At 41.7% G+C, this 16,137-nt stretch overlaps 1 non-coding gene across 1 annotated transcript; it reads right to left on the bottom strand.

Annotated features, from left to right (window-relative positions):
- Positions 1-13,726: 13,726 nt before the first annotated feature.
- On the bottom strand, positions 13,727-13,889 carry LOC111531628. The gene has a single exon (XR_002728339.1). It is a non-coding gene; the product is annotated as a U1 spliceosomal RNA (small nuclear RNA).
- Positions 13,890-16,137: the final 2,248 nt, after the last annotated feature.

Raw genomic sequence — 16,137 nt, 5'->3', positions numbered from 1 at the left:
GGGAGGAGGGGGGGAAGGGGGGGGGGGGGAAGGGGTGGGGGGAAGGGAGGAGGGAGGGGAGGGAGGCAGGTATGAAGGAAGGAAGGAAGGCAGGAAGGAAGGAAGGAAGGAAACTAAAGGAATGGTTTGAGTTAACCTAAGTAAAGAACAAAAGTAAGAACCCAATCCATTCTCAGCATGCTGTTGTAATTAAAAGCAAAGATTCAACCCAGTCCAAGAGACTAGATTACACTATTCTACCTGAAAAAACAGCCAGAGCTGAGCTCACTGGATACAGCCACCACACCCACCGAGCCTGGAAGCCCACAAGAGAAACAACTTTATCAGGTCAACCAAAGTTCTTTGGCCTAGGTGTGTGGGCCTTTGCAGGTATTTTTCTGCCTGAACTTGAAAAAGATGCCGTAGTCACCTCTGCTATCAAAGCATACTCAAGTTGGAAAAGGCCATCCATCTTCTTATGGTGATTTGGAATCATCTACATGAGCTAGAAGCACATTAAGTCTAAAACCAATTACTACCTTAGGCCCAAGTTCTCAGGAAATCAGAGATAATATTATTTTATGAATGAGCATTCACTTGTCATGTGGAATGTATAAATACATAGAATTTTAGAGAACAGATATGTTATAAAAATTATGACAGCTCCAGATGATGGATCATGAATCATAATGGCAGAGAACCAGCTAGCTAGCATTACTGATTTAGCATATATTTTCCTCAGGAGTGGTCATCTCAAAACGTTTGCCATTTTGCTCTCTTGTTCTTTCTTTCTTCCTCTATGCCCCTGCATAGATATTTTTTAACTTCTTTTTTTTTTTTATTATACTTTAAGTTCTAGGGTACATGTGCACAACATGCAGGTTTGTTACATAAGTATACATGTGCCATGTTGGTGTGCTGCACCCATTAACTCATCATTTACATTAGGTATATCTCCTAATGTTATACTTCCCCTCTCCCTGCTCCCCACAACAGGCCCTGGTGTGTGATGTTCCCCTTCCTGTGTCCAAGTTTCTCATTGTTCAATTCCCACCTATGAGTGAGAACATGTGGTGTTTGGTTTTTTGTCCTTGCAATAGTTTGCTGAGAATGATAGTTTCCAGCTTCATCCATGTCCCTACAAAGGACACGAACTCATCCTTTTTATGGCTGCATAGTATTCCATGGTGCATTTGTGCCACATTTTCTTAATCCAGTCTATCACTGATGGACATTTGGGTTGGTTCCAAGTCTTTGCTATTGTGAATAGTGCTGCAATGAACATACGCGTGCATGTATCTTTATAGCAGCATGATTTATAATCCTTTGGGTATATACCCAGTAATGGGATGGTTGGGTCAAATGGTATTTCTAGTTCTAGATCCTTGAGGAATCGCCACACTGTCTTTCACAATGGTTGAACTAGTTTACAGTCCCACCAACAGTGTAAAAGTGTTCCTATTTCTTCACCTCCTCTCCAGCACCTGTTGTTTCCGGGCTTTCTAATGATTGCCATTCTAAGTGGTGTGAGATGGTATCTCATTGTGGTTTTGATTTGCATTTCTCTGATGGCCAGTGATGATGAGCATTTTTTCATGTGTCTGTTGGCTGCATAAATGTCTTCTTTTGAGAAGTGTCTGTTCATATCCTTTGCCCACTTTTTGATGGGGTTGTTTTTTTCTTGTAAATTTGTTTGAGTTCTTTGTAGATTTTGGATATTAGTCCTTTGTCAGATGAGTAGATTGCAAAAATTTTCTCCTATTCTGTAGGTTGCCTGTTCACTCTGATGGTAGTTTCTTTTGCTGTGCAGAAACTCTTTAGTTTAATTAGATCCCATTTGTCAATTTTGGCTTGTGTTGCCATTGCTTTTGGTGTTTTAGACATGAAGTCCTTGCCCATGCCTATATCCTGAATGGTATTGACTAGGTTTTCTTCTAGGGTTTTGATGGTTTTAGGTCTAACATTTAAGTCTTTAATCCATCTTGAATAATTTTTGTATAAGGTGTAAGGAAGGGATCCAGTTTCAGCTTTCTATATATGGCTAGCCAGTTTTCCCAGCACCATTTATTAAATAGGGAATCCTTTCCCCATTTCTTGTTTTTGTCAGGTTTGTCAAAGATCAGATGGTGGTAGATGTGTGGTATTATTTCTGAGGGCTCTGTTCTGTTCCATTGGTCTATATCTCTATTTTGGTACCCGTACCATGCTGTTTTGGTTACTGTAGCCTTGTAGTATAGTTTGAAGTCAGGTAGTGTGATGCCTCCAGCTTTGTTCTTTTGGCTTAGGATTGGCTTGGCAATGCGGGCTCTTTTTGGTTCCATATGAACTTTAAAGTAGTTTTTTCCAATGCTGTGAAGAAAGTCATTGGTAGCTTGATGGGGATGGTATTGAATCATAAATTACCTTGGGCAGTATGGCCATTTTCACGAGATTGATTCTTCCTATCCATGAGCATGGTATGTTCTTCCATTTGTTTGTGTTCTCTTTTATTTCATTGAGCAGTGGTTTGTAGTTCTCCTTGAAGAGGTCCTTCACATCACTTGTAAGTTGGATTCCTATGTATTTTATTCTCTCTGTAGCAATTGTGAATAGGAGTTCACTCATGATTTGGCTCTCTGTCTATTCTTGGTGTATAAGAATGCTTACAATTTCTGCACATTGATTTTGTATCCTGAGACTTTGCTGAAGTTGCTTATCAACTTAAGGAGATTTTGGGCTGAGATGATGGCGTTTTCTAAATATACAATCATATCATCTGCAAACAGGGACAATTTGACTTCCTCTTTTCCTAATCAAATACCCTTTATTTCTTTCTCCTGCCTGATTGCCCTGGCCAGAACTTCCAACACTATGTTGAATAGGAGTGGTGAGAGAAGGCATCCCTGTCTTGTGCCAGTTGTCAAAAGAAATGCTTCCAGTTTTTGCCCATTCAGTATGATATTGGCTGTGGGTTTGTCATAAATAGCCCTTATTATTTTAAGATACATCCCATCAATACCTAATTTATTGAGAGTTTTTAGCATGAAAGGCTGTTGAATTTTGTCAAAGGCCTTTTCTGCATCTATTGAGATAATCATGTGGTTTTGTTTTTGGTTTTGTTTATATGCTGGATTACGTTAATTGATTTGCATATGTTGAACCAGCCTTGCATCCCAGGGATGAAGCCCACTTGATCATGGTGGATAAGCTTTTTGATGTGCTGCTGGATTCAGTTTGCCAGTATTTTTATTGAGGATTTTTGCATCGATGTTCATCAGGGATATTGGTCTAAAATTCTCTTTTTCTGTTGTGTCTCTGCCAGGCTTTGGTATCAGTATGATGCTGGCCTCACAAAATGAGTTAGGGAGGATTCCCTCTTTTTCTATTGATTGGAATAGTTTCAGAAGGAATGGTACCAGCTCCTCCTTGGACCTCTGGTAGAATTCAGCTGTGAATCCATCTGGTCCTGGACTTTTTTTGATTGATAAGCTATTCATTATTGCCTTAATTTCAGAGCCTGCTATTGGTCTATTCAGGGATTCAACTTCTTCCTGGTTTAGTCTTGGGAGGGTGTATGTGTCCAGGAATTTATCCATTTCTTCTAGATTTTCTAGTTTATTTGCGTAGAGGTGTTTATAATATTCTCTGATGGTAGTTTGTATTTCTGTGGGATCGGTGGTGATATCCCCTTTATTGTTTTTTATTGCATCTATTTGATTCTTCTCTCTTTTCTTCTTTATTAGTCTTGCTAGTGGTCTATCAATTTTGTTGATCTTTTCAAAAAACGAGCCCCTGGATTCATTGATTTTTTGAAGGGTTTTTTTGTGTGTCTATCTCCTTCAGTTCTGTTCTGATCTTAGTTATTTCTTGTCTTCTCTTAGCTTTTGAATGTGTTTGCTCTTGCTTCTCTAGTTCTTCTAATTGTGATGTTAGGGTGTCAGTTTTAGATCTTCTGCTTTCTCTTGTGGGCATTTAGTGCTATAAATTTCCCTCTACACACTGCTTTAAATGTGTCCCAGAGATTCTAGTATGTTGTGTCTTTCTTCTCATTGGTTTCAAAGAACATCTTTATTTCTGCCTTCATTTCGTTATGTACTCAGTAGTCATTCAGAGGCACGTTGTTCGGTTTCCGTGTAGTTGAGTGGTTTTCAGTGAGTTTCTTAAATCTGAGTTCTAGTTTGATTGCACTGTGATTTGAAAGACAGTTTGTTATAGTTTTTGTTCTTTTACATTTGCTGAAGAGTGCTTTACTTCCAACTATGTGGTCAATTTTGGAATAAGTGCGATGTGGTGCTGAGACGAATGTATATTCTGTTGATTTGGGGTGGAGAGTTCTGTACATGTCTATTAGGTCTGCTTGGTGCTGAGATGAGTTCAATTCCTGGATATCCTTGTTAACTTTCTGTCTTGTTGATCTGTCTAATGTTGACAGTGGGGTGTTAAAATCTCCCATTATTACTATGTGGGAGTTTAAGTCTCTTTGTAGGTCTCTAAGGACTTGCTTTATGAATCTGGGTACCCCTGTATTGGGTGAAAATATATTTAGGATAGTTAGCTCTTCTTGTTTAATTGATCCCTTTATGGTTATGTAGTGGCCTTCTTTGTCTCTTTTGATCTTTGTTGGTTTGAAGTCTGTTTTATCAGAGACTAGGATTGCAATGCCTGCCTTTTTTTTGATTTCCATTTGCTTGGTAGATCTTCCTCCATCCCTTTATTTTGAGTCTATGTGTGTCTCTGCACGTGAGATGGGTCTCCTGAATACAGCACACTTACGGGTCTTGACTCTATCCAATTTGCCAGTCTGTGTCTTTTAATTGGAGCATTTAGCCCATTTACATTTAAGGTTAATATTGTTAGGTGTGAATCTGATCCTGTCATTATGATGTTAGCTGGTTATTTTACTCATTAGTTGATGCAGTTTTTTCCTAGTATCGATGGTCTTTACAATTTGATATGTTTTTGCAGTGGCCGGTACCTGTTGTTCCTTTCCATGTGAGTGCTTCCTTCAGGAGCTCTTGTAGGGCAGGCCTGGTGGTGACAAACTCTCTCAGCATTTGCCTGTCTGTAAAGGATTTTATTTTTCCTTCACTTATGAAGCTTAGCTTGGCTGGATATGAAATTCTTGGTTGAAATTTCTTTTCTTTAAGAATGTTGAATATTGGCCCCCACTCTCTTCTGGCTTGGAGAGTTTCTGCTGAGAGATCCACTGTTAGTCTGATGGGCTTCCCTTTGTGAGTAACCTGACCTTTCTCTCTGGCTGTCCTTAACATTTTTTCCTTCATTTCAACTTTGGTGAATCTGACAATTGTGTGTCTTGGAGTTGCTCTTCTCGAGGAGTATCTTTGTGGCGTTCTCTGTATTTCTTGAATTTGAATGTTGGCCTGCCTTGCTAGGTTGGGGAAGTTCTCCCGTATAATATCCTGTAGGGTGTTTTCCAACTTGGTTCCATTCTCCCCGTCACTTTCAGGTACACCAATCAGACGTAGATTTGGTCTTTTCACATAGTCCCGTATTTCTTGGAGCCTTTGCTCATTTCTTATTACTCTTTTTGCTCTAAACTTCTATTCTCACTTCATTTCATTCATTTGATCTTCAATCACTAATGCCCTTTCTTCCAGTTGACTGAATTGGTTACTGAAGCTTGTGCATTCGTCACGTAGTTCTCGTGCCATGATTTTCAGCTCCATCAGGTCATTTAAGGACTTCTCTACACTGGTTATTCTAGTTAGCCATTTGTCTAATCTTTTTTCAAGGTTTTTAGCTTCTTTGCAATGGGTTCAAACTTCCTCCTTTAGCTTGGAGAAGTTTGATCGTCTGAAGCCTTCTTCTCTCAACTTGTCAAAGTCATTCTCCATCCTGCTTTGTTCCGTTGCTGGCAAAGATCTGAGTTCCTTTGGAGGGGGAGAGGTGCTCTGATTTTTAGAATTTTCAGCTTTTCTGCTCTGTTTTTTCAACATCTTTGTGGTTTTATCTACCTTTGGTCTTTGATGATGGTGACATACATATGGGGTTTTGGTGTGGACATCCTCTCTGTTTGTTAGTTTTCCTTCTAACAGTCAGGACCTCAGCTGCAGGTCTGCTGGCATTTGCTCGGGGTCCACTCCAGACCCTGTTTGCCTGGGTATCAGCAGTGGAGGCTGCAGAACAGATAATATTGCTGAAGAGCAAGTGTTGCTGCCTGATCGTTCCTCTGGAAGCTTCGTCTCAGAGGGGTACCCGGCCGTGTGAGGTGTCAGTCAGCCCCTACTTGGGAGTGCATCCCGGTTAGGCTGTTTGGGTGTCAGGGACCCACTTGAGGACGCAGTCTGTCCGTTCTCAGATCTCAAACTCCATGCTTGGAGAACCACTATTCTATTCAAAGCTGTCAGACAGGGACATTTAAATCTGCAGAGGTTTCTGCTGTCTTTTGTTTGGTTATGCCCTGCCCCCAGAGGCGGACTCTACAGAGGCAGGCAGGCCTCTTTGAGCTGCAGTGGGCTCCACCCAGTTCGAGCTTCCCGGCTGCTTTATTTACCTACTCAAGCCTCAGCAATGGCAGGCGCCCCTTTTGCAGCCTCGTTGTGGCCTTGCAATTCAATCTCAGACTGCTGTGCTAGTAATGAGTGAGGCTCTGTGGGCATGGGACCCTCCGAGCCAGGCGCGGGATATTATCTCCTGGTGTGCCATTTGGTAAGACCACTGGAAAAGCGCAGTATTAGGGTGGGAGTGACCCGATTTTCCAGGTGTCGTCTGTCACAGCTTCCCTTGGCTAGGAAAGGGGATTCCCTGACCCCTTGCACTTCCTGGGTGAGGCAATGCCTCACCCTGCTTCAGCTCATGCTCAGTGGGCTGCTCCCACTGTCCTGCACCCACTGTCTGACAAGCTGCAGTGAGATGAACCAGGTACCTCATTTGGAAATGCAGAAATCACCCATCTTCTGCATTGTTCATGCTGGGAGCTAGAGGCTGGAGCTCTTCCTGTTCGGCCATCTTGGAACCACCAGTCGCCCCTGCATAGATTTTAATGCCCAACCTGAGCCTCTCTACTTCCAGGATGCCTCTTCTGATCAACTGCTATAGTTTTCCTTATTTGCACAACTCATCTCACATGCCATCATTCACTACGTTGTGCTATTTCTATACAATTGTCTAGGACTGTGATTAACACTAATCGCCATTTTCTTAGCTGTTCATGTATGTATGTCTTCTCACTTCTAGTACTTAATGACTGAGATTGTATAGTTCTACAAATTACTATTTTTCCCAAATGTTTCTAAAAAGACTTCAAGATGGCTGGGCCTGTTGTCCTATAATTATTTGTATCTTTCACAGAATTTAGCATAGTTATACCTAAAGAAAGTAAGTCATAAATGCTTGTTGAGTGGAAGAATGAAAACAGGATGAGTCATTGATCCATAAAAATCCAGTACATGGATTTGGAACCTTATTCTCAGCCTTATACTGAGAATCAAAGGAAAGCTTCTTCCCTTCTCTGGCTACTCTAAGCTAAACATGTATAGCACAGGCAGGGGTGACCCAAAGGTCCACAGCACAGGAGAGCAGCAGCATTCAAGGACCCAGGAAGGAGCATCAGATTTCACAATTACCTTCTTCTCCATGACTTTCAGTATTTAGGACTTTCAGATAAACATACAGACATGGACAATCATGTATCCCTTTAAGCAAACACCTGCGTTTACTAAATAAATAAACCTTCCTTGCTATTCTAAACACATTAAGAACTCTCCTGCCTTGGGGTCTTTGCACTTGCTCTTCCCTCTACTGGGAAAGCCCTTTTCTTCAAATCTCTCCACGACTCACTCTCACTGTCCTGTGTTTTCAGGTCTCAGCTCAATAGACACTTTCTATATGAGGTCTTCCCTGATCACTCAATGTCTCACTCCCCCAGAAGTCCCCATCCACCAACCCTGCTTGAATTTTTCTTTAGAACTTGTCACCACTTGACTTCGTGTATATTTACTGGCTTGTTTATTATTGACTCTCTCCCTCTTTGAGAGTGTAAGATCCATGTGGTGGAGGGTAGTACTTTGTCTTTCTTGTTCACTGTATTCCCAGCACTTAGCATAATTCTTTGAGTGGGTAATAGTAACAGCTCCAGTATAGGGAGATATTAAATAACATCCTAAGACTTTGCTGTGTTCCAGGCATAATGCTAAGAATTTTACACAAGGTATTTTATTTAATTCCTACAACAGTCCTGTAAGGGAGTGCTTTTTGTTTGTTTGTTTTGAGGCAGGGTCTCTGTCACCCAGGCTGGAGTGCAGTGGCATGATCTCAGCACACTGCAGCCTCTGCTTCCCGGGCTCAAGCAATCCTTCCACCTCAGCCTTGTGAGTAGCTAGGATGGCAGGAGCAGGCCACCATGCCTGGCTAAGGGAGTGTTTTTAATATCCCCATTTTACAAATAAGAAAACTGAAGCTCGTAGAAGTTAAGCGACATCTTACAGCTAGTAAGTCATGGTCTGACTATTCTGACCATGTACCCTAAGTGGGTTACAGGAAGGGGATTGTGCAGGCATTGAAGATCAGATACACAGGATAAGCAAAGATCTAACTGAGCATGGGCAGTTAGGAGAGTGTTTATATTACTGGGAGAATGGATGTGGGGTGAGAGAGGACTGAGGAAGGGGATCATGAGTAGAACTAGGAAATGGCCATAACAGAGTTTGAATCCATGACCCTCTAGCACCAATATCTGTGCTATAGACCACTATTTAAGAGTAATCAGACATTTCTCAAAAGAAGACATTCATACAGCCAACAGACACATGAAAAAATGCTCATCATCACTGTCCATCAGAGAAATGCAAATCAAAACCACAATGAGATACCATCTCACACCAGTTAGAATGGCAATCATTAAAAAGTCAGGAAACAACAGGTGCTGGAGAGGATGTGGAGAAATAGGAACACTTTTACACTGTTGGTGGGATTGTAAACTAGTTCAACCATTATGGAAAACAGTATGGCAATTCCTCAAGGATCTAGATCTAGATGTACCATATGACCCAGCCATCCCACTACTGGGTATACACCCAAAGGATTATAAATCATGCTGCTATAAAGACACATGCACATGTATGTTTATTGCAGCACTATTCACAATAGCAAAGACTTGGAATCAACCCAAATGTCCATCTGTGACAGACTGGATTAAGAAAATGTGGCACATATACACCATGGAATACTATGCAGCCATAAAAAAGCATGAGTTTACATCCTTTGTAGGGACATGGATGCAGCTGGAAACCATCATTCTTAGCAAACTATCACAAGAACAGAAAACCAAACACCGCATGTTCTCACTCATAGGTGGGAACTGAACAATGACATCACTTGGACTCGGGAAGGGGAACATCACACATTGGGGCCTATCATGGGGAGGGGGGAGGGGGGAGGGATTGCATTGGGAGTTATACCTGATATAAATGACGAATTGATGGGTGCTGACGAGTTGATGGGTGCAGCACACCAACATGGCACAAGTATACATATGTAACAAACCTGCACGTTATGCACATGTACCCTAGAACTTAAAGTATAATTTTAAAAAAAAATTAAAAAAAAAAGAGTAATCAGCCTCCTACTGGAATGTCCTTTCCCTCCATCTCTGCCCACCTGTCAGGATCCAGCTCAAATGCAGCCTTCTCGATAATCAGTGATCATGTGTTCACTGATCCTGTCCCTCTCTAACAGGTAATAGGCTCTCTTGCTGCTACCAGGTGAGAAATATGGGAAAACGTTAGAGTTGGGGGCAATGTAGTGTTGAGAACACTGGGATCAGTTAGCACTGGGCTGGATGTTGTAGAAAGGACCCAGATTTGTACTTGGGGGTTTGCACTTGTTAGGTTGCCAATATTCTGCAAAGTCCAGTGCAAAGAAATAACAAAGTAACTCATACCCATCTCCTGACTGGTCAGAGCAAGCTAAATGCAAACTACAAGTTGAAAACAAATATGGTAAACAACAACAAAGTACTGTACGGCAGCCACCTGGATTGATGCCAGTAACAAATTCTAACAGTACAGCAACCATCCTTTCCAGTCTTTTGCATATCCTTGCCTCCTCCTAGGAAGTTCTTTCCTCTTATCTGTGCCATGGAAATCTTACTCCACTCTTCGACCTCCTCTCTGAAGCCTTTTCTAATTTCATGCTCTCCCACCCCCAACAGAGAGACTTAACAGAGGTGTTACTATTGGATGGGGGACATGGGGAGGCCACACCATTTTTAAGTGGCAGAGGTGGGATGGGAGCCCGGTCTACCTGCAAAATCCATACTCTTTCCATGTAGCATTTTGCTTGTTACCTGGCATTAAGGGCTGTGCACTCTAATTCCACATCAGTTGAGTCTGTGGAGTGGGCAGTAAAATACACAGAAGAATGGAAAACTATCCAGTGAGCATATGCAATTACAAGATACACTTAAGATCTCTTTCTCATGGCTATGATCCCTCCCCACTTCATCCCTTTCCCTTTATCTTATAGTTGCTTGGCAGCAGCAATACTCAGAATGTTTCCCTGGGGTTCAGCAAAAATAGAAAAGCTGGACAAGAAAACAATGCTGTACAGGTGGGGGCTGTATAGGTAGAAGAAGTAACTATGGAGGCACCCTCTGGAACCCTTGGTAGGATGTCTTTGTCTAGGCCCAGGTTGAGTATATCCTACCTTTTGGGTGGTGTGCTGCAGGGACTAATCTTCCCAAGTCTGACTATCCAAGACAGAAATTATGTCCTCTCCTTCTCCTTATTTTCTTTCTTTCTTTTCTTCTTCTTTTTTGGAACAGGGTCTCTCTGTTGCCCAGGCTGGAGTGCAGTGGTGTGATTATAGCTCACTGCAGCTTTGAACTCCTGACCTCAAGCAATCCTCCCACCTCAGCCTCCCAAGTAGCTGGGACTACAGGCACACACCACCATGCCCACCTAAGTAAAAAAGAAAAAATTGTAGAGATGGAGTCTCACTATTTTGCCCAGGCTGGTCTCGAACTCCTAGCCTCAAGCAATCCTCTCACCTTGGCCTCCCACAGTGTTGGGATTACAGGCATCAGCCACCGCACCCCGCCCAGAGTGACTTCCTAACTCCAAATCTGAATTCCACTTCCGGTACCTACTAGACTAAAACCGGTCCCTTTCCTCTTTCCTGTTGCTCTGTCCATCTCCAAACCCAACCCCATGCCTCCACATCCCTTTGATATATTGTCTTGACTCTTCTGGATACTACAAGGTGAAGGTTCTAAATTTACTGAACTGATTATCCGCCCAGGGACTATACCCTCCCACATATGCACTGGCAGAAGAGGAAGCTGTTTAAGAGGAGAGGACCATTATGAAATTAAATAATAGAAGAGGCTTGAGAAACATGCAAGCTCCAAAATAGAATTCTCTAGCCAGGATTCTCAACATGTGGTTCATGGACCACCATCTTCAAAATTGCCTAAGGAGCTTGTTAAAAATATAGAATCTCAGGTCCCAAGCCCAGACCTACTGAATCTGCATTTTAACAAGCTCCCTAGTTGATTCCAGTATGCACTAAAGTTAGAGACCCATTTCCTTTATCGGTTTTAACTGCTTAAAGCAGTGGTTCACAGACTTGGCCACACATCAGAATAACACGGTGAGCTCAAGAAAAATATTGGCTCCTGGGTCCCACCCCTAACAATTGTGATTCAATTGGTCTGTGGCGGGCCTAGACATTTGAGAATTTTAAAAACTTCCCAGGTAATTTTAATGTCCTGCCATAGTTGTAAACCACTGGTGTAGAGGAAACCCATGAAGCTGCATAGATAAGAGCTCCTCCATCCAAGACTGTTTTTTCTGTGTGATTGTGTGTGCTTGTGTATGTGTGTTCAAAAATGTTAAAATTTCTGCTGGGCCTGAGGTGTAAAGCAACATCTTCTGGGCAGATTTGGGAATTTCATTGGGGGTGACAACAGGCACTCCCAGGAAAAATATGCAGTGTGCTGACTGGTCCACTGAGAGAAATTATCATCTCGTATCACTCATTTGCCCAATCACCCTCAGGGATCGGGGCCACAGATGCATCCCTGGCATGGATGACCTGGCAGTGCCCACCCTTAGCACTGTGTCATTTGTACCATTAAAGTTGTATCCTCTCTGTTGGGCTCATTTGAGGCTCTCTTAAGATCTGGTGATTAATATAAAGGTGAAGATCCAAAGAGTTGACTTTTGTTTCTATCTGCACTGCCCTCCCCGCAAAGAAACAAGATTTGCCTTAAGTGCCCCCAAGTTCATGGTTTCAGCCACATAAAAGGCTCCTGACCCATTTATGTGTCTCAGCTGTGATTGATGAATAGCCATTCATCCTCCTGTGACTGGAGTTGCTGCTTGTTGTCATACTAGGTAAAGCAATTGTATAAATTACCTCTCATCCAAGTCACAAAATATATTTGCCAAAATGATTTCTTCTAAAATTGTAAAAGTGAAAACAGAGTGCACAGAGAGAAATTGAGTTTGCTCCAAGGAGCTATGAATGCACCATTAAGAAAGCCTCGAAAACAGATTAGCAATCCATCTAGTGTGTTTGCACATCGTTTAGTGCCATTTTGGGGCATTTCTGAAAATGTCAGTCACAGTGGGGAGGAAGAGGAGGAGGTTCTATTGGCCATTAAGATGATATACCAAGAGGCTGTGATTATCAGGGCATGCAGTGGGGCAGCGCTTCACCAGCTCTGACCTCAGCTCAGTGAGAATTGCAAAAGCTCCAAAGTTTAATAAAAATCAGTGATTGGATTCCAGTGCCAGCGGGTTTGATAAAGCATTGTTATAAGCTTCAGGCCATGTTCTCTGAACAAAACAACTGTCTATATTCTTGAATATACCCCCCTACACACACACACACAGACACAACCCCTCACCAAAGAAAACTGACAAACAGACAAACTCATATTTTCTAAGCCAATCTGGGAAAAGATCTCGACTAAATATGGGACATCTTAGTTAAGTACTTGCTGAAAAGTCCCACTCTTTAGCAGTCTTAAAACTAAGACAGACTGGGCACAGTGGCTCATTCCCGTAATCTCAGCACTTTAGGAGACTGAGGCAGGAGGATCACTTGAGGCCAGGAGTTCCATACCAGCTTGGGCAACATAGTGAGACTCCATCTCTATAAAAAATTAAAAATTATCTGTGCATGGTGGCACATACCTGTAATCCCAGCTACTTATGAAGCCGGGGTGGGAGGGTCACTTGAGCCCAGGAGTTCAAGGCTACAGTGAACCATGATTGTGCCATTGCACTCCAGCCTGGGCAACAGAGTGAGCCTGTCTCTAAAACAAATAAAATAAAAAAAAAAGATATAATCATGTTGTGACATAGTTACATTTTATATAAAATAATTCTTCTTTAGCAGGCTGTATATCTTCTATAACATTCTCTTTTACTGTTATTAGAAAATTATACTCCTAGCATTACAACTATATGTAATAAGACAGACTATACTTTCTTCCACCTCATTACATCTATATGTAGTAAAACAGACTACACTTTCTTCCACCTCTTGGTGAAAGGAATTTTGTCTACTCCCTATGCTTACCTTGTCCCAAAAGCTGAAAGTCTGGATTCTGGGGCTATTTTCCAAAATGACAGAGGATATCAAAGATCATGCAGAATAGATCAAAGTAAGTGTTCATAATGTAAATGCCTATTTCCTGGAAGGGGCACACTCTGAATAAGACAAGGAGATAAAGCCCTAGAGATCTGCCATACCACTGAAAAATGTTGAATGTGCTCGTCTGTTTCCTTTTTCTTTTTCCTCAGGGAAAGTGTGAACAAAAGTCTCACTATCACAAATTATGCAGTCAAGTTTTTCACATTTTGGGAAATTGCAGGGGTCAGCACATCTGAGTGCAATGGATAAGGCTGGCCATGGAAAAACCACCTTTGTGATCATGGGTATTTCCACTGCCAGGTAAGTGTCTCAGATGATTCTTAATCCAGAGTTCATTACATTATTTTCTGTTTTGATCAGAATTGGAAAGCCATCATCAGGTTTGAGAGAATCTCTACAACGGTATAATACAAAGTCAATGAGGGAAGGGAGTTGTGTCTGTTTTGTTCACCAGTGTATCTCCTTAGTATAGCTAAGTGTATACTCCATTCTCATGCTGCTAATAAAGACATACACGAGACTGGGTAATTTGTAAAGCAAAGAGATTTAATGGACTTGCAGTTCAGCATGACTGGAAAGGCCTCAGGAAACTTATAATCATGGTGAAAAGGGGGAACCAGGCATACCCTTCTTCACATGGCAGCAGGAAGAGAGGTGCCAAGCAAAAGGGAGAAAAGACCCTTATAAAACCATCAGATCTCATGAGAACTCACTATCACGAGAACAGCATGGAGGTAACTGCCCCCATGATTCAGTTACCTCCCATCAGGTCCCTCCCATGGCAGGTGGGGATTATGAGAACTACAATTCAGGATGAGATTTGGGTGGGGAAACAGCCAAACCATATCACTAAGTGTCTGGCAAATAGTAAATACTCAACAATATTTTCCAATCGTGTTGAAACTGTAAAACAAACTGAGTTTAAAATCTAGGCAGCCATTGTAACCATACAGTCACCTGTTCCTAAAGTCAATAGAAAAAAGAACAGATCTTCCCCAACTCTATCCTGTGTCCCCTGTCTTTGGCCCCATTTTTTTCCTCTACCTGTGCTACAAATCCAGGTTGCATTCATATGGGTTGTGAATAAGAGCTCCACATCCCAGTCCTGAGCCGGCCACCATGACAGGGTGGCATAGAGGGGAAGGTACTTACTGGGACAGGACAATTGCTGGCAGAGCAGATGGGAAGGAAGGGCAGTCTGCATCCCAGGGCTACTCACAGCTCTGGCAGGCACCATGCTTCTAGCCTCACAAAAGGCAACTCCAATAGGCTGATGCACACATGCAGAGGCTTCTCTCCCTCTCTGGCCACCAGCACAAGAGCTTTTCAGTTCCCAGAGCTGTGGAACAATTGGGAAACTCTAGGCAGGATCCACATGACACTGAGTACCAGAGTCAAAATAACTGGGGTCCACCAGAAAGAAGCCAGTTAACAGACTGGTCAAGACATAGTCCATTTTATACATTTTGATAATTCTAGATGTTGAAGAAGATTCCCTTCTTAGAATACTGCCTTGTTAATAACAGCCTGATTATGTATTGACCAGAAATTAATTTCACCAGCATAAAAGCATAGGAGTAATTTAGAAAATGATTTTTTTTTTTTGAGACAGGGTCTTACTGTGTTTCCCAGGCTGGAGTGCAGTGGCATGATCACAGCACACTGTAGCCTCGACCTTTCAGGCTCAGGTGATTCTCCTACCTCAGTCCCCCAAGTAGCTGGGACTATACACATACACCACCACACCTGGCTAATTTTTGTATTTTTTGGTAAAGATGGGGTTTCACCATGTTGGGCAGGCTGGTCTCGAACTCCTGGGCTCAAGTGATCCTCCCACCTCAGCCTCCCAAAATGCTGGGATTGCAGGCATGAGCCACTGCATCTGGCCTAGAAAATAATTTGTATAAACTAAAACTATTGTAAAGGTCATGAAACGAGAAACAAGTGAAAGATAAAACAGAAAATGTGGGGGCTGAGAAAGCACCCCTAATCCCATGACCCTAAAAGTTGCTTTTTTAATTTTGCATTTTCCCTACCTCCAAGCCCCTTTCTTTATTCATACTTTAATTATATATATGGCATTTTAAAAATCTGTATTATGCCTTATTTACACAAGTAGTACATGTTCATAATAAAAAATTAACACAGAAAAATTAATACAGATAAGAACAATTATATAATATAAATAGTGCATATTTATAATAAATATTTAATTTATTAATACCAATAAATGATCTACAATCCTATTAATCAGAGATAACCATTGTTAACATTTTGGTTAACCACTGTTTAGTGTGTACTTCTTAATCTAACCATATGGGTATATATAAAGATATTTTATGTATACACAAAGGTATACACACATGTGACCAAATGCATACAGATCCCAAGTTTGCTATTTAAGAAAGTGCCTTTTTGGTTTAACAGTAGTTTGTGAACATATTTCCATATCAATAAATACATTATAGTAAGATGATATCTTATAACCTTTCCCAGCCTTGTAACTCCAGAATTATTATTTTATAATCCAATGATCAGGGATATTGCACTGAAAAT

The sequence above is a fragment of the Piliocolobus tephrosceles genome, chromosome 12 (assembly GCF_002776525.5).
Source record: "Piliocolobus tephrosceles isolate RC106 chromosome 12, ASM277652v3, whole genome shotgun sequence".
NCBI lineage: Eukaryota > Metazoa > Chordata > Mammalia > Primates > Cercopithecidae > Piliocolobus > Piliocolobus tephrosceles.
This window is presented reverse-complemented; position numbering and strand designations above follow the sequence as displayed.